The sequence below is a fragment of the Macrotis lagotis genome, chromosome 2, assembly GCF_037893015.1.
Source record: "Macrotis lagotis isolate mMagLag1 chromosome 2, bilby.v1.9.chrom.fasta, whole genome shotgun sequence".
In the NCBI taxonomy this organism is placed as follows: domain Eukaryota; kingdom Metazoa; phylum Chordata; class Mammalia; order Peramelemorphia; family Peramelidae; genus Macrotis; species Macrotis lagotis.
The window spans coordinates 305,584,300-305,604,754 of record NC_133659.1 but is presented as its reverse complement, the minus strand read 5'-3'; positions in this window follow the sequence as shown (position 1 = coordinate 305,604,754).

The window sequence follows — 20,455 nt, the reverse complement described above, 5'->3', positions numbered from 1 at the left end:
CAAAGAGTGGGGAAAAAAGTCAAACTCTTTAGGACATGGGCTAGACTCACTCTTTGCACAACTGTTCATGAAATCTGTCTTATCTGGGATACCCCTAGTAACTTCCCCCAAACTGAATTTGTCTCAAGCAAATTATTATAGTTAAGGCAGTTACAATCCTGCTCCCCAGGCTTGTCAAACCTGATGACCACTGCCCACTTAGTATTTAACAACTGTATCTCCAAAGCATAATGCATGGCACATTCCAAAGTTTAATTTGCATTATTAACATTTTTCTCCATTACTTTCTTACATCTGGACAATCAGCAAAACAATATATCAAGCCCTGTTTTATAGCCTTTGTCACATTCTGAGGTGTAAATGATCACTCTTAAATTTTAACACTCAGGGGCGGCTAAGTGGTGCAGTGGATAAAGCACCGGCCTTGGAGTCAGGAGTACCTGGGTTCAAATCTGGTCTCAGACACTTAATAATTGCCTAGCTGTGTGGCCATGGGCAAGCCACTCAACCCCATTTGCCTTGCAAAAACCTAAAAAAAAAAATTAACACTCTTCCAGAGTTGATGTGAGCTGACTCCAGCACAGTCCTGCTACTATTCATTTTTTTCTGATTCATGTTTTAGGAAAAAAAGTGTCACCTAAAAGACACAGTGTTTTTTCATCAATATTCCTAATAGAATGTAGGGATTTTAGTTGTAAAAGCTATATTTGAGAAATAAACAGGCTAAAAAGGTAATGTCTAAGAATTGGATTTGAATTTCTCTATTATAGCTTTAGGGAGCAGCTATGAGGCATAATAGATAAAACAACTGGACTTGAAGTCCATCCATACAAACTGATCTTTTCTCTGATACTTACCCTCTAATTACTGGCCATTCTCCATTCTTGGAATAAATTTCTTTCTATCTCAGCCTTATAGGATAAGCCTACTTCTTTCAAGACTCAGTCAGGTACCATCTTCTTCTTGGAATTTTCTCTCCGTTTTGTACCTCATTACCTTGTATTTTGGTGTATTTTTTTGTAGCATTCCCTCCAGGGTTCCTTCTCCAACTCCTGCTCACATTGGCAGGGTAGGAGCCCAAAAGATGTTTGCTATTATTATTCTCAGGAATATAACTGTAACCTTGAGGGATTGGATTTCCAGTATTAATTTATAAGCCCTCACCAGTGTGCCTCCCACTAACAATCAGGCATATGATTTTTCATCAAAGTTGGTTACCAAAATAAGTTAGTATAAACAATTGTTACAAAAGCATTCCCTTCAAATTCTGTGGAACATTCTCTCACAGATGCATACAGAATCTAGGGGGGAAAGTGGAAATATCTTAAAATACAAAGATAATCAGGTAGAAATTGTAAAAATTCATATAAAGTATATGGAGCAAAGGGTAACTTGCAACTCTTGGGGACTTCAGAGAATCTTCATTTCCCCAAGTATAAATCTCAGCAAAATTTTAAGGGTCAATGCCTTTAAGATTCCAGAGCTAGCATTTTTCTTTATCACAGAGATCATGATTCCTGAAGCTGGACTAATTACTATTTTGTTCCCAGGTTCAATGAGTATACCTGATCTCAGTCAATTATTTGTTTTCCTTCTCAACCCCAGTTAATAAAATTCCCACCTTATAGAGAGATCAGAGCAAAAACCATCCGTATTACCCATTTAAAATTTTATCATGTTCACTGATTTATTGATTCAAATGAACTATCTTGACTTTCTGTGATTACACCAATCACCATAGAAGTAGAACCTTAAACATATATTTCTATATATACAAGTTATCTCTGCCTTTAGAATGTAAGATCCTTGAGATTATGGGATGTTTAACTCTTTTTTTTTTAGATTTTTTTTCAAGGCAGTGGGGTTAAGTGCCACACGCCTAGGTAATTATTAAGTGTCTGAGGCCATATTTGAACTCAAGTGCTCCTGACTCCAAGGCCAGTGATCTATTCACTGCACCACCTAGCTGCCCCTTGTTTAACTCTTCTTAAAAAAATCTTTTTTACATTCCTAATACCTAGCATAGTGTTTGACATATATTAGGGACTTAAATGTTTATTGATTGATTGATTGATTGCATAACTAAGCAATTTATACTCTATTTTAGAGAGGAGAATAACATAAATATAAATAAATAAATACAGTCCACAAATAATGTAGTTTGATGAAACAGGGAGCATTGATAACAGAAGAACCAAGAATGGTCCCTTTTTGGAGTTGGCTTTTGAATTGAGTCCTGGAGGAATTTATTCCTTCCTTAAGGGATAAAAAGAGAGAAAATTTTGGATGATGGACACAATCTATGAAAAACCACAAACACAGAAAGTCTAAAAAGTGGAATGAGGTTGCTCAGTGGATAGAACACCAGACCTTGAATCAGGAAAATTCATCTTTCTGAGTTCAAAACTGACTTCAGAAATTTATTATCTGTGTGATCCTGGACAAGTCACTTAACCCTGTTCATCTCAGTTTTCTCATGTGTAAAATGAGCTGGCAAGAAGATGAAGAGATAGCAAACCATTCTAGTATCTCTGTCAAGAAATCCCCTTTGGACCCAGATGGTTCTGGAGGAAAAAATAAGGCTGGCAACTTTTCATAGCTCTCCCTCAATTAAATCCAATTCACTTGCATTTCATGGCATTACATCCCTGATGTCACTGTCTTCTTGGAGAAGCAAGGACAAAACCACAACCATTACCAAATGTTGTTTTGATATTTAAAAGTTTTGTCCTGTCATTATTTGTGTTTTCTCTGGTTACATAAAGTAAAGAATTTTAATTGCAACTACATTCTGGGCTAGTGTTTTATATTAGTTTGACAGAAGAAAGGAAAATAGGAACATTTTATTGCAATTGGCTGAGAACATTGTCTAAGGATTTGAAGCATCTACAAAGATTTTAAAAAATCTATGTAGAGACAGGAAGCCTTACGCTAGGTTAAAAACCCTCTAAACTAATCTCATCATCTGTCTTGTTTCTTATTTCCAGGGAGACCTTTGATATCTTGATGGTCCAGGAAACAGAGTGATTGGTTTGGAGTCAGGAAGACTTGACTTCAAATCCAGCCTCAGATGTCCACTTGCTGTGGGACCTTGGCAACCTTTGTTTAATCTCAATTTTCTGAAGCATAAAATGAGAATTATATTATCACTTACCTCCCAGGGTTGTTGTGAAGATTAGAAAAACTATTATTATTCATTTTTCTCAGGAAACCTCAAAAAACACTCATACCCCAAACCAGCCTCAGCGATCTCTACTGGACAACTTATATATAATTCATTTGAGGGGACTGGAAAGTTAATCAGTTCTCTTGCTTTATTTTTTAACCCCTATGAGCTTTTGTGGTTTCAAATTTGAAATATGTATTTGGTGATTAAATTTGATTACTACTATCAGTGCCAAATTGCATAATAGAAATATTTTTAAATGAAGATTTTTTATGAGTTTTGTAATAACAAAACTCATGTTTTGCTACATTCTGAAATTTGATTTCAATTTATTTGAATCTCAGTGAGAGTACATTTGCAATTATAATTTTCTTTTAGTAATACTTGATGAATTAAAATGTGGTTTATAATGACTTTAGAAGAATTAATAGTGAAAGGATCCAGAGCTAGAAGTTTCTTTAAAGATTATGTTTTCCAAATCCTTCATTTCACCAAGGAAAGAAAGTATGAGATGAAAATTGATGCCTTAATTTGCTCAAAATCCCACAAATAGAGACTCCCAGAGTGGAGTTAAGGTGGTGGTGTGAAGCTAACAAGCTCCCGGAACCTTTCCCTACCAAAGATACATGAAGCCTCTACTCTGACACTCACACAACAGATCCCACCAAGAAAAAGAGAAGATTCAAAGAAGTTTTCAATGGCAGACATCATAAAGGATCTTCATTGAAGGTCTGTCTTTTGGTGGGGGGGAAGGGGAAGAAAAGTCCAGGAGGTGGGAGTATGGGAAAGCATTTAGCCACAGTGCAACACAGGTCCTTACAACTTAATAGTAACAGAAATCTGGTAGCTGGATAGCAAGCCAATAGGGAGGATTCCCAACCCCAAACAAAGGCTGAAACCTGAAAAACACAGGACTGGATCTGGAACAATCCTCTGTTAAGTCAGAACCTGGATATAAAGGAGGTGGGGAAAATCATCTGCAAAGGCAAGGCCTGTACTGTATAGGCAACATCTTGGCCAACAAAAACAAGCCAGGGATCAGACCCCTACCCCAGCAAAATAAAACCTGGGATCTGTACTCCATATACCCCAGGAACAAAACTACAACAACAAAGATGAGTAAAAAAGCTAAAAGAACGTTCACTATCAAAAATTGCTTCACAGATAAAGATGACAGCAATGCCGAGTCTGAAGAAGAAAACTGTGAAACATCACTCACAGGAGAAGTACCAAATCAGTGTATAAACTGGATTCAAATACAAAAGCTCATCAAAGAGCTTAAAAAGAATTTAAAAACCAAAGAAGAAAGGAAGAAGAAAAATGGAAAAAAGAAATGAAAGTCATGTAGGAGAATTGTGAAAAACTGACCAGAGAATTTAACATCTTTAAAAAGGAAACACAAAAGGTAACTGAAGAAAATAAAATTGTAAAAATTAGAATTGAACAGCTAGAAACCAATGAATTTGCAAGACTACAAATTTCCATCAAACAAAGTAAAAAGGCTAAAAAAATTAAAGAAAATGTAAAGTACCTTCTAGGGAAAATGAATGATCTGGAAAACTGATCCAGGAGAGACAATCTATGAATCATTGGACTACTAGAAAGCCTGGACCAACAAAAGAACTTGGAAAATATCATGCAAGAAATTATAAGGGAAAACTGCCCCAATCTACTAGAATGAGATAACAATATAACAATTTAAAGAATCCACAGAACCCTCCAGAAAGAGCCCCCAGGATGAAAACTCCAAGGGCTATAATAGCCAAATTCCAGAATCCTCAAATAAAAGAGAGAATATTGCAAACAGCAAAAATAAAATCAATCTCATTTAAATGGGACAAGGAAGGAAAATACATCTTCTTAAAAGGCACCATTGGAAACGAAGCTGTATATCACTACTAAACATGTTTGCACCTAGTGGTATAGCATCCAGATTCCTAGAGGGAAAGTTGAGTGAAATACAATGAGAAATAGACAGAAAAACTTTTTTTTAAGTTTTTGCAAGGCAAATGGGGTTTAGTGGCTTGCCCAAGGCCACACAGCTAGGTAATTATTAAGTGTTTGAGGCTGGATTTGAACTCAGGTACTCCTGACGCCAGGGCCAGTGCTCTATCCACTGTGCCACCCTGACAGTAAAACTTTAGTAAAGGGAGACCTCAATCTCCCTCTCTCAGAACTAGATAAATCTAACAACAAAATAAACAAGAAAAAAGTTAAGGTGAATGAAGTCTGGAGAAAACTTAATGGGGATAGAAAAGAATATACCTTTTTCTCAGCAGTACATGGTACCTTCACCAAACTTGACTGTGTCCTAGGGCAAAAAAATCCCTTAAAATCAAATGCATAAAGGCAGAAATAATAAATACACACTTCTCAGACTGTGATGCAATAAAAATTACATGAACTAAAGGGCCAGGGAAAGCTAAACCAAAAACTAATTGGAAATCAAATAACTTTACCTTAAATAATTGGTGGATCAAACAGAAAAAGTAGAAATAACCAATAATTATATCCAAGAAAATGATGATAATTAAACATCATACCAAAATTTATTGGAGTTTTGAGGGAAAACGTTATATCTCTAAATGTCTATATGAATAAAATAGAAAAAGAGGATATCAATGATTTGGCTATGCAACTAAAAAAGCTAGAAAAAAAACAAATTAAACATCCCCAATTAAATATCAAATTAGAAATTCTGAAAATAAAGGGAGAGATTAATAAAATGGAAAGCAAGAAAACTATTAATCTTATATATAAAACTAAGAGTTAGTTTTATGAAACAGTAATTTATTTTTTAATTACACAAAGATAAATTTTAACATTCATTTGAAAATTTTGAGTTCCAAATTTCTCCTTTCCTTTTTCTCCTCCCTTTCGCTAAAACAGTAAATAATTTTATATTAATTTTTATATTTGCAATCATGTAAAACATTTCCATATTAGTCATGTTGTAAAAGAAACAGACCAAAAGAACAAAAAGCACAAACAAAAAAATAAAGTGAAAATAGTGTGCTTCAATCTGCATTCAGACTCTATCAGTTCCTTCCTTGTCTTGGATCATTGTACTGTTGGGAATAGCTAAGTCATTCATATTGGTCATCATACAATGTTGCTGTTAGTGTATACAATATTTTCTTGATTCTTCTCACATTGCATCAGTTCATGTTATTCTTTCCAGGTTTTCCTGAAGTGTGAGGTCAGATATCAATCTGGTAGATGAGAGGTAAGAAGTAAGATAGGACTCAGGGAACCAGCCAGTGGGGAAGCAGGGAAGTTTTGAGACAGAGGAAGAAAAATGTACTGAGCTATATCTGTATTTTAAAGAGAGGGCTTCTACAACACAGAGGCAAGGGGGGTACATTCCAAGCCTGAGATATGGCAGTGCAAAAACATGGAGATAGAACACGGAGAACAGTGTGTGAGCAACATAGAGAAGGCTAGTATAGTCAGATCACAGAATGTGGGATGAGTAGTTAGGGCCAGGGGGTGAGGGGCTTTAAAAGGTCAGCTGATAGTAGCAGCCACAATGCTAAGCTTGGAAGTCAGGTTTGAATCCTACCTCTGATGCTAGATTATAATTCATGACTTCTAGTTTTCTTACATCTTTATTAATCAATCCACTTTTATTAAATGCTAATTACTTCCAGGAACTGTACTAGCTACAGTGAATTATAAAGTCAAAATAACCCTGTGAGGGAAAAACACCCTTCCTCTAAGGTAATTGTTTCAATCCCTCAACAAACATTTATCATTATATTATTTATTAGGCATTTTCTACATTTCAGAGACTGTACTATAAGGGAAACAACATGTAGATATGAGATGATAGCTAAAATGATGGGTGGACAGAAAGACCAATATGTATGTACATTACATTTTGAAGGATGGGGAAGATTTAGAAAAGTATAGAGACATGTATGCATATATATATATATATGTATATATATATATATACATATATATATATATATATAGAGAGAGAGAGATACACATTCATATATATATATATATATATATATATATATATATATATATATATCTGTATATGTAGGGGCACTTCTATCTCTTCCTTTCCCTTCAGCATAAGAAGATAGTCTCTGTGTCTCCCAATTAACAATGTGGAAGTGTGGAAGAACCTACTTCCAATCATGTATGACTAAGAATCCCTTGGTTAGAACCTGGATACAAAGAACTGAGGACCCAAAGAGTCCTTGAAAGAGGAAGTAATTTCAGGTTGGATTGTTTCTTGGCTGAAGCTCCTGAGATAACAAGAGTTATTCCAATGATGGATAGAGGAGAGTGAGAGTAGAGTAAGGAAGAGTCCTTCCTACCCCAGTGAGTCATGGCAGTTCCATGGAGGCAATGGGGGTTCAGGTACTTAATTAAGGGAACATTCCGCAGTTCCCCTGCTTGCCTTAACTTTATTTGTATTTCTCTGCCTTTGGCAGGTGATCTTGTCAGGGTGAGGACCCAGGAGGTCTATGGTCAAGGGCATCATCTACCAGATAGGTTGCAACTGCCATAGATCAGACAGTCCTCTCAAAGATGAAATATAAAATATATTTAACAGTATTGTAAAACTATTTTATGCTTTGATGAGACAACTACTAGGTAGAGAACAACAATACATTTAACTAGAAAATTTAGCTATGATCATTCTGAAATGTGCCATATTACCTCTTATGTTATCAATTCTATGTGGGAATCAGTGACCTTTCTAATACTTTTTACTTCCCCCTCCAATTTCAACAGGAACATCTTGGAATTTCAAGATATTAACATAATTAGCAACTTTCCCCTTAAAGCCTGGGGTTGGGGCTAGGGAGAGGTAATAAGTCACTGAATGTGAGAAGAGAAAATCTACTCCTTAAGAAAACTCCTTCCCCTGTCATTAAATCTATTCCAAAATAAGGAAGAGAAGGTAGATATTTATAGATGTATATATAATATATATTTACAGATATATATGTATATCTCTATATATTTTTATATCGAGAGATGTATATTAATCTTATTCTATGAATGTAGAATATATAAGGCATGTTATATAATTTATATACAATATTATATTTTAATTATTATGTATTTACATAAAATATAGAGAAAATAAATTGTATTTCTATGATACTAAGACCTCTAGAGGACAACTAGGTGATACAAAGGTTAGAGCTCCATGTCTAGAGTCAAGAAGACCTGAGTTCAAATCCAGTTTCAGACTTTTACTGACTCACCCTGGGCATATCACTTAAGCTGTCTCAGTTTCCTCAGCTCTAATATGATAATAAGAATCCTGCTTCCCAAGATTATCATGAGAATTAAATGAGATAATATTTGTAATGTACTTAGAATAGCATCTGGCACATAGCTATATAAATGCTAATAAAGGGGATAACTAAATAAAGAGCAGCTAGATGGCATAGTGGGTAGATCACTGGCTCTGAAGTCAAGAAGACCTGAGTATAAATCTGGTTTCAGGTACTTACCAGCTGTGTGACCTTGAACAAGTCACTTAACCCTGATTGCCTCACTTCTAGGGCCATCTCCAGTCATCCTGACTCATATCTTGTCACTTGGACCCAGCTGGCTCTGGAGGAGAAAGTGAGACTGGTGAATTAGCACAACACCCCTTCACTCAAATCCAATTCATATGCTTGTCATGGCATCATCTCTCCTGATGTCATGGTCTTCTTCAAGAATGAAGGTCAAAAACATTATTATAAATTATATAAATACTAGCTATCATAATTGTCATCATCATCATCATCATCATCATCATCATCATCATCATCATTTCTATGTTTTCTAGAGAAAGTTCCCACACCAGAAGTTTCCTAGGCTGGCAAAATCACAAATCCTTTCCATTTTGAATCCGTATAATTCTGAGGTTATTATCTTGACATAATTTTTAAAGAGTTCAAGTAGTGAATCATGACATTAAGAATGTTTCCTATTCACCAATTAAAGATCCCTCGTTGATTGAAAACTTAGTGACCAACTTTGCCTACTGTAGCTATTATATCACATCCAACCATTCAGTCATCTACCCAGAGGCCATCATATCATTTGCCTGCCTTCCCCCTCTATGATTGCCAATCATCTGAAAAATAAAATTTCCTTTGCTGGTTACTTCTCTCCTATCTGTATTGTCTTTCCCTATTAGTCACCCCAATCCTTGCTTTATTTTGCAGATAGGGAAGCTGAGGCTTAGGGAAATAAAGTGATTTGCCCACAGTCATATAGGTAATAAGTGATTTAAGATCACAAGCTTATAAACCTAGAACTCAAAGAGACTTTTGAGGCCTTTCTCACTTCTTTTTAAGAAGAAAAATTGAGGGGGTGGCTAGGTGGTGCAGTGGATAGAGCACCGACCTTGGAGTCAGCAAGACCTGAGTTCAAATCCGGCCTCAGACACTTAATAATGACCTAGCTGTGTGGCCTTGGGCAAGCCACTTAACCCCATTTGCCTTGCAAAAACCTAAAAAAAATTATAAAAAAATAAATAAATATTTTTTAAAACTTGTATCTGATTCCCTTAGCATAGTGTCTCAACCAGATTTGAACTCATGAAGATGACTCCAGGCTTAGCATTCTATGTCCATTCGTGCAGCACAGAGTGAACCCCTATTTAATAAAATGCTTTTTTGTTCATTCATCAATCAATTCATTCTTTGTTCATTCATTCATTCATTTGCATCATTCTTTTACTGTTAACTCAAGATTAGTTTAAGAACTGAGAATTTGACTATGCTCTGCATTTCCACATAAAAAGACTAAACTGCTGGTGTATTCTAGAACATAAATCTTGATGTGGAAATCATGAAATGTTTCCATCTCCAGGAAAGAAGCTCTATCTCCCTTTATTCTAGCTGCAGGAACTAGATAATTGCATGCTAGATTCTTCAACCAAGAATCTGGGATTGTCAAATTAGAGCTTCTAGTAATCAAAATTAGAATATTAAGGAAACTTGTCTTGGGGTACCTTTATTCCTTTATTGACTTCCCTCTGACATTCTGCTACTTGCTATAAGCTACCAAATAATGTCTGCAATACTATAATGCCACCCAGGGTCTTCATTTTGGCCCCATCCAACAGAATGACTTTCTTCCCTCAAAGCTCTACTCTTTGCTCAAGAGAAAATGGAACCACCACTGAAAGTGCTCACTGGAGTGTGAGCCCAGCTTCTGAACATAACTCTGTTTGATCTCAGGTAAGTCAGCTTCTTTGCATCTCATTTTCCTTATCTGTAAAATGTAGATGACTTCTATTTTATACTATGATCTTATGATAGTTTGACTTCCCAGGACTTGAGATGGGCAATTGGGTGACACAATGGATAGAGAGAATGCCAGGCCTGGAGTCCCAAAGACCAATCTTCTTTTGTTCAATCGTGGCCTCAGATGCTTACTAGGTGTGGGACCCTGGGCAAGTCATTTCACTCCATTTGCCTCAGTTTCCTCATCTGTAAAATTGAGTTAGAGAAGGAAATGGAAAACCATTCCAATATCTTTGCCAAAAAAAACCCCCCTAAATGGCAGTCATAAAGAGCTGAAAATAAATGAACAATAACAGAAAAGGTACATGGAGAAGATGACCTTTCATTATTCTAGGCGACTTTCTAAGACTGTAAAATGGAAAGAAGATATCCATCTGCATTGGTAGTGGAAGTACTCTCTCTGGAAGTTGCTTGTACTAATGAAATAACAGGATTAAAAAAAATTACATGAAAGGACATAGAAAGGGAAGATGTTCTAGCAATTAGAGGAACTAAGAAAAGCCATTCTCAGAAAAGGTAGTATTTGAGCTTAGTCTTGAAGGAAGCCAGGGATTCTGAACTCTTGAAATGAGTCCAGAGAGTTTTCAAGGAATGCAGTAGAGTCACTGCAAAGGTTCTGAGTTGGAAGATGTGATTATCAGAGAACAGTCCAAAATGGCGGCATGGTAGATATGGAGGGGGAATACTGTAAAAGTACTGCTGGCCATTCATTCCATGTCTGTGGTTCAATGGTTCAGTATGTATAGTGTATAGTCTTGTGTGTGTTTACAATATGTATAGGACGGGAAGGGTGTGATTTTTTAAAAATTGTTTCTTTTAAGCATTCATTTTTTTAAAAAAAATTAAGTCCCAAATACTTTCCCCTCCTTTCATCCCCTTCCCCACCCACTGAGAAGACAAACAATATGATATTAATTATATTGTGAAATCATACAAATTTTTTTCCATAGTAACCATGTTGGAAAAAAAACAAGAAAAATAAAGTGAAAAATATTTCAAAATACACTCAGAGTTCAACAATTCTTTCTCTTTCACTGAAGATAGATAGCACTTTAAAAATTGAATTCTTCAAAATTATCTTAGATCTTTGTATCGATCAGAGTAGTCAAGTCTTTCATGATTGATCATTCTTACAATGTTGCTGTTACTCTGTACAATGTCCTCCTGTTTCTGCTCACTTCACTTTGAATCAGTTCAGGTACACCTTTCGAGATTTTTCTAAAACCAGGAAGGGTGATGATTTTTTTTCTTTTTTTTTAAATTAATTTATTTTTCCCGCTAATGCAAAGATAGTTTTCAATATTCATTTTTCTGTAAGGTTTTGAGTTACACATTTTTCTCCCTCTTTCCCTTCCCTTCCTTCTCCCCTTAATAGTAGGTAATCTGATATAGCTTATACATATATAACTATGTTAAACATATTTCCATATTAGTCATGTTGTGAAAGAAGAATCAGAACAAAAAGGAAAAAAATCATGAGATGGAAAAACCATAAAGCAAAAAACAAATTGAAAAAATAGAAAATAATAAATGTCTGTATTCAGATGCTAAAGTTCCTTTCTGGATATAGATGGCATTTTCTATCACATGTCCTTTAGAATTGTCTTTGATCATTAAGGATATGCAAAGGCAATTTACAGGTGAGGAGATCAAAGCAATCCATAGCTATATGAAAAATTGCTCTAAATCATTACTTATTAGAGAAATGCAAATTAAAGCTTCTCTGAGGTACCACCTCACACCTCTCAGACTGGCCAATATGACCAGAAAGGATAATGCTGGAAGGATTGTAGGAAATCTGGGACACTATTACATTGTTGGTGGAGCTGTGAACTCATCCAACCTTTCTGGAGAGCAATTTGGAACTATGCCTAAAGGGTAACAAAAATGAGCATATCCTTTGATCCAGCAATACCACTCTGGGTCTTTACCCTGAAGAGATGATGAAAAACGGTAAAAACATCACTTGAACAAAAATATTCATAGCATCCCTGATTGTGGTGGCAAAGAATTGGAAATCAAGTAAATGTCCTTCAATTGGGGAAATGGCTTAACAAACTGTGGTATATGTATGGCATGGAACACTATTGTTCTATTAGAAACCAGGAGGGATGGGAATTCAGGGAAGCCTGGAAGGATTTGCATGAACTGATGCTGAGTGAGATGAGCAGAACCAGAAAAACACTGTACACCCTAACAGCAACATGGGGGTGATGATCAGCCTTGATGGACTTGCTGATTCCATCAATGCAACAATCAGGGACAATATGGGGCTGTCTGTGATGGAGAATACCAACTGTAGAGTTTGAACAAAGTTCAAGGACTATTCCCTTTAATTTAGGAAAAAATACAGATATATTATTGTCTGATCTTGTTAGCTCATATTTTTTGTTTCTTCCTTAAGAATGTGATTTCTCTCTCATCACACTGACAAATTGCTTTCTGTGGGGGGGGGGAGGGAAGTAAGATTGGGGAAAAATTGTAAAACTCAAATAAAATATTTAATAAAAAAAGAATTGTCTTTGATCATTGTACTGCTGAAAAGAGTTAAGTCCATTGTAGCTGATCATCACACAATATTGCTGTTGATGTGTACAGTGTTTTCCTGATTCTACACACTTTACTCAGCATCAATTCATGCATATCTTTCAAGACTTTTCTGAAGTCTGTCTACTCATGGTTTCTTACAGAACAGTAGTACTCCATCATATTCATATGCCACAGTTCGATTAGCCATTCTCCAATTGATGGGCATTGTCTCAATTTCCAATTCTTTGCCACCACAAACAGAGATGCTATAAATATTTTTGTACATGTGAATATTTTACTGTTTATTATGGCCTCTTTGGGGATACAGATCTAGTAGTGGTATAAATGGATCAAAGGGGATGTACAGTTTGCCCTTTGAAAATCAGACAAAACAAGTTCTTAACAAATGCTCATTGACTTATTTACCAAAATAATTCATATGATATTTTAATAGAAGTACAGAATTAGGTTTCATTCCAGTGAAGGTGCTTATTCCCTCCCATCTCAACTATTGCAATAGCTTCTGAATAGAGGATGGCCTTGTCTCTCCTGCCCTCCAGGTCATCCTCTATTCAGTTACCAAAATGATTTTCTTAAAGTACATGTCCAACTATGTCAGCTGTCTACTAAATAGATTCAAGTGATTTTTCTATTGTCTCCAAGATCAAATACAAAATCCCCTGACCTCCAAAACCCTTCATTACCTTGCCCCTCTTTATTTTTCCAGTCCTCTTAGCACTTGCTCATTGACATATACTCTTTGACTCAATGACACTGGCCTCTTTCTTGCTCTACTAACAAGACCTCCATCTCTTGGCTTTTTCTCTAGTTGAATCCCTGGAATATTCTCCCTTCCCATCTCTACCTACTTAAACATTCTGATTCCTTTAATTTCCAACTAACTAGATTTCCATTTTCTATAGGAAACCTTTCCCAGCTCCTTAATTCTAATGTCTCCTCTTTATTCATTTTCTATTTCTCTTGTATACAGTTTGTTTTATATATATTTGTTCTCATGCTGTCTCTCTCTTTAGATTGTGAGGTTTTGAGGCCGGGGATGGTTCTTTGCCTCTTTTTATATCAACAATCCCCAATATAGAAGACATTTAATAAATGTTTATTGGTTGATTGAGCTATCTCACTTTTACCTGTTGCTCTCACATAGTGCCTATCATAAGGTGGGCATTTAATAAATGCTCATTGACTAACATCATCTCTACTCCTTTGGCATTTCCACCTTTGCCTGAATATGTCTATCACTTATGGAATCAAGAAATTATTTGTGGGGTGGCACAGTGGATAGAGCACTGGCCCTGGAGTCAGGAGGACCTGAGTTCAAATGTGACCTCAGACACTTAATAATTATCTAGTTGTGTGGCCTTGGGCAAGTCACTTAACCCTATTGCCTTGCAAAAACTAAACAAAACAAAAAAACCAAATCATTTGTGACTCAGTGGGAAGAATGAGACTTTTTTTACACAGATAGTGAGGAAATTTGTTTCACCTGGATTATGCATGTTTGTTACAGATATTTTCTTTAATAGGAGAGAAAAGTAGGCAGAGAAAATATATTTTTTGTTCATTAAAGAAAGTACTTTTCAAAAAAGATCATTTTTCTTGTTTTGAACTTTTAGAATGATTGTTTCAACTTTTTTCCTTTTTTTGGTGGGGCAGAAGGAAATGAGTGAAAAAATTTAAAAGGATATTATTTAGAAAAACATAGGTTTAGAGTTGAAAGATTATTGTGGTTGTGACTGCGGTTGTTGTGGTGATTGTACTGGAAAATATCTTAGAGATCAGCTAACTCACCCCTTGTACTTCACAAGGGAAGAAATTAAAGCCCCAAAAGATTGAATCTCTTGTTCAAGGCCACACAAATAAGGAAATAGGATAATAAATTCATTGGACAATTGATCCATCTATGCTTGGTGCAGAATCCAAAGACAAGAATAAAAGACTATCTGCTTTCAAGGTACCACCTTCAATTCTCTGTTTTAGAGTTTTGAGCTTAGAACAAGAACATTAGTGGTGACTTAGTAAATAGCAAAGTCTGGATTTGAACCCTTTTCCTCTCCAAAGGTAGATTCATTTTATTCTACAAAGTGGGCAGCTGAATAATTTCAGTTACCTCCTGAAGGGTCACAGGATGTCAGGATTTAGATTTGGAAGGGCTCTTGAAAAACAATAGAAGATGGACTGACACCCTTCCCTCACTATTTTCAGATGGGAAGAGGGAGCATCAGATAGATTGTCTTGTCCAAGAACATATGAACCATTAATGGCAGAGCCATGTAAAGTGAGGCCTTCTATCTTCAAATCCAGTGATCCTTTTGCCACATTTTCAGGGTTTTTCCCTAATAGCTAAATTATTTGCAAAGTAAACTTGAAATCTTCCCCTAATTCTAGGTATCTAAGCAGAATTTCTTGGAAAGCAAATTTATGTTCCCATCATCTTGAAATGAATTTACAGGTTTTAGGAGTAAATTTACATTGGAGTATTTTAACCCAGGCAATGAGGCAGTCTTTTGAAATTAGTGAAATTAGCATTTTTAATGGGGGTGAATGCCAGGAATATGTTAGTCAGAATATTGCTATGGCTAAAATATGAAGTTGCTCAGTTTAAACATAGGAGCCACATCAGAGACTGGCTATGTGTAAGACATTATGGTCAGATTAATCATTGACATCTTGAAATTAGATGAAAAAATAGTAATATTAAAGAGGTCAACATGGAAAATTGACAAAGATGATAATGGCAGAAAAATTCTATCCCAACATCTGTTCCCAGCATCTGGAAAGAAACAATGTGGCTTTCTTTTGAGAACATCAGCATTCTGATGCAAAACTGTTTGAGGAACCTGAGGGTACCAATAACCTGTCCTTTTTCTCTGAAATTATTTTATCTTTTAATAATGTAAAATTCATCCACATATAATAATGAGATTGTTTCTCTGGGAAAATCTGGAAACTGAATATTGACAATACATCTGTGAAATCTGGCCAGTTTGCATGAATAATTCCAAAGTAAACTTTTCTTGTATGAAAATGGCTGGATTTTTTACAAAATTGAGTATTGTTGGAATGGATTTGAAAGAGCTTTCATCCTGTGAGGGATCTTAGATGTACTTTCTTCAGAATGGTTGACAGAAAGGAAAAATGAGACCACTCTAGAAGTGTCTTAGAAAAATAAACCACACACTGTTTTGAAGGAAAGTTATTGGTTTATCTTTTGTTCTCTAAGAGGATCATGACATTATGTGTAAGGTCAAGATTTGATGATGCCTCATTCTCTCCTCCAGAGTCACCCAGGACCAGTGACCAGATATAGATCAGGATGTCTGGTGATACCCCAGTGCCATGGGAAATCTTGGCTTTTTTAGGCTAAGCTCTTTCCCAAGTCTCGGTTTGACTGAGGTAAGGTCCATTTAGTGATTAAGGCTAGGCAAAAAGTGAGGCAAAGAATGACCCTTTTTACCTGAATTCATCTGGATTTGTGCCCTATATACAAACAATTGCTATTTACACCCACTCTCAGTCATCTGAGGCCAAACAACGACCAATTGGGCGTATTATTGGTCAATCAAAAAAGTAATTTTGGGTTTAAGGCATAGTCCTCCTTCTGTATAAAGAGCAAACAAAAGAAAGAAAAGGTCATTCCTGCTGAGAACTCTTGGCAAGAGGAGAGAAGTAGTCTGAAAAGAATTTGCCTCTCCCTATTTATTCATCAGGAGGGGAAGGGTTTTATTTGACCTCTCTTCTTGGGTTAAAACAAAGACTTAGGAATTTCCCGAAAATTGGTCCTTAGAAAACTGATACAATCAAGAACTTTAATTTTTATTTATTCATATGGTGTACCAAGTTGGCAATCAAAAATCCTACATATACTACATGGTAATATAAATAAAAAGAATGTTTCCCCATAGACACAAGAACCTTACCTGGTATGAAGGTGAGGGAGAAGTGATGGGCAGGGAACAGGAAACAATACTCAAAGTTGGGTTTCAGGTTGCAGCATTATATACCTTAAGAACCATCTTGGTTGAGAATAGGTAATCTGTGTCAGACATGGAAGGGGGTGGTCATTCATAATCAGGTCCTGATGTGGTGGGTCTCCACTTTGCATCTGCCACCCTGCCTGGTTTCACAAGATACCCATCTCAGGATAAATTCATCTTTTCTAATCTCACTCCTGTGCCAATAATTCTAGCTTTGGTGGACTCCAACTCCCTCAGCCTCCTCTCCCTGGGTTTGGAGGGATGGAGAGTGGACAACCCAGCTCCACCTAATGCCTTCCTTTTTATAGGGCAGGAAAAGGACTCTTAGATCACTCCACTTTTCACTTACTGCTCTCCTGGTTTCAACTCCATATAACAAAATGCCTCCACCAATTCCCCTGTTATCTCATTCCCTTCCCCGCCCCTTCCCACCTCCTTTTGCATATTGCCTGACATGTTCAATTGCTTAATAAATGTTTATTGGATTTGATTGGTGTTAGGGTAGGCTTGGGTAAAGCTTAGGAAGGGGGATTTTTCTATAGGGAACTTGAAACTGGGGGTGGATCTAATCTTGATTATCTGAAGGCAGCAATAGGAAGATAACTCAAGAGGCCACAGCTGGTCAAATTTCATCCCATTAAAAGGTGTGAACCTTATCTGCCTGACAAAGAATTAACATTGGAACAGTACAAACTGTCTTTTCATATAATCTTGAATTTCCATTATTATAACTATAATAATAAAAAATAACTGTAAAATGAAGTAATATAAAATACAATGATCACAGGAAACTATAAAAGCAACATTTCTTCCTAAACTTTGCCATCCATAGTCACTTGCTTGTTTTACTTCAGCAAAATATTCTTCATAAATCCTGATTCTAAGGGAACACCAAATGACAGGTGCCACTTGTACCAAGTGGGCAGTTAGATGGAGCAGTAGATAAAGTGCTGAACCTGAAATCAGGAAGAGTCATCTTTGTGAGTTCAAATCTGACCTCAGATATTTATTAGCCGTGTACCCTGGGCAAGCACTTAACCCTCTTTGTCTCAGTTTTCTCATCTGTAAGATGAGTTTGAGAAAGAAATGGCAAACCACTCCAATATCTTTGCCAAGAAAATCCCATGGGGTTACAAGGACCGAAAAACAACTGAAACAATTTAACTTATATCACAGAAAAAGAGTAGTTCTTAGGGATTGCTTTGGCAGCAAGGTCTGAGGTTGGGATTGTGGCTTTTGGCCCAGGGAGGAAAAATGAAAGGACAAAGAGTAGGTCCCTATGATCAAGTTGAACCACCTAGTCTAGGACATGAAGAAGAGTTCCTTGGAGGAAATCTACCTTTCATACTCAACCCATCAAAGATACTGAGTCACAGACTTCTTCCTGTTGTGTGCACTAAAGGGTGAGGTTCTGAAGATCATATCAGAATTAGAGTAGAACTGGTTCAATGTTTTTGAAGCAACCAAGTTGTTCTAGGGATCAAGGGCTCCAAGGAAGTGGCTGTAGTTCACTAACCCTGATGTCTTCATTCTGATAAGTTATTCCTTGCTTTTCCGGAACATGGCTGCTGGGGGGAACAGGATTTGTTCTACATTGTGAATTGGTTCTAGTCCTTCAACCCTTCCCATAGGAGTCCTGGAATGTCTCTTCTCCTGTGCTTGGGCTGCTAATGGTAGCAGTAATTGGTGACTTCTGCTGGGAGCTGCTCCTCATCTGGATAACTTAATCAAAACTTATCTTTGATTCCTCCTCCAAAATCTTTATCTACTGCTAAATTCATGAAATCTCTCCTCCCAGGAATACACCAATCATCTTAGAAAGACTAATACTTGAGCACCTCTCCAAAAATCCCAAGAAGTTTCTATGGTTCCCACACATAAGATTTTGGATGAGCCAAACAAATCTATTCCTTATTTTTAAAAAGAAAGGAAAGGAAGAGAAGGGAAGGAAGGAAGGAAGGAAGGAAGGAAGGAAGGAAGGAAGGAAGGGAGGGAGGGAGGGAGGGAGGGAGGGACGGAGGGAGGGAAAGAAGAACTAACTTGATACCCGAAGGAAAGTATCCTGTAGCTACTTACTACAAATATACTTGAAGACAAAGTGAATTAGAATCAGCATTCCTCAAAGGAGTGTGCATCCTGCATATCTAAGATAGCTGATTCTAGCACATTTACCCTTAAAGGTGAGAGAAAGTGAAGTCTACATTGGCAATCTTTTGTAGTGTCCAATGTCATGCTGTGTGAAAACAGATTTTTATAGATACATGAAGGAAACCCTATTGACAATTTACTACAGTGGTTTCTCTGCACGCCATTTAGGGAGTGGTAAATTAGTTTGGTTTTTTTTAGGTTTTTGCAAGGCAATGGGGTTAAGTGGCTTGCCCAAGGCCACACAGCTAGGTAATTATTAAGTGTCTGAGGTCGAATTTGAACTCAGGTACTCCTGACTCCAGGGCAGGTGCTCTATCCACTGTGCCACCTAGCTGCCATGTAAATTAGTTTTAATTGAGATGATTCCAGAAGATGGATTGTAAAGAATGCCACCCGTCTCCTGGCCAAGAAGTGCTGAAGTAAATGTATATGAGACACATTTTTTAGATATGGGAAATTGTTTTCTTGACTATATCTATTTATTACAACAGTTTTCTTTAATGAGAGAAAGGGGGAAAGTACTCATTAATTGAAAAAATAATTTAAATTACTGTTTGCCCCATTTTACTTAGTGAGCTAGATTGAATTGTATCTACATCAGTTTTACCCTACTTCCTATCCTACACATTGTAATAATATCAAAATGTCTCAATAAAAGTTTTCAGTTAAAGCTATGATATTTAATTATGTAGCTTCATTTGTCCCATTCTTTTCTTAAATATAGTTTATTCTTTTAAAAATGAGAGTAAGGGGCAGCTAGGTGGCACAGTGGATAGAGCACCGGCCCTGGAGTCAGGAGTACCTGAGTTCAAATCTGGCCTCAGACACTTAATAATTTCCTAGCTGTGTGGCCTTGGGCAAGCCACTTAACCCTATTGCCTTGCAAAAAAAATGAGAGTGGGCATTAGAGAAGTCCCTACTATGTCCATTTTTTTCTTGGTTCTGCCCCCTCCACTTTTCCTATGCTTCTCTGTATTCTTCATTTGAATGATACAATACAGAATGATATACAATTTCAGAATATGATAATACTCTATCATCTTTATAGCAGCAGGATTAATTTGTTGTATTAAGCAAGCATTGACCCTAAAGTAACATGTGACCTTAAATGTCAATTCTTGCCTCAGCATTTGCTTATCTTTTTCCTCCTTGTTTCAGATACCAAGTATAAACCAAATTCAGAATTAGTCTTTTCTTCTCTAAGCATCCTGATGCCCAGTCATCCAACTTCCACTCCCCTACCCTTATCCCCTCCATTGAATGCAGCAACACACACACACACACACACACACATATATATATATACACATACAAATATACATGCCCATACACAGATATGC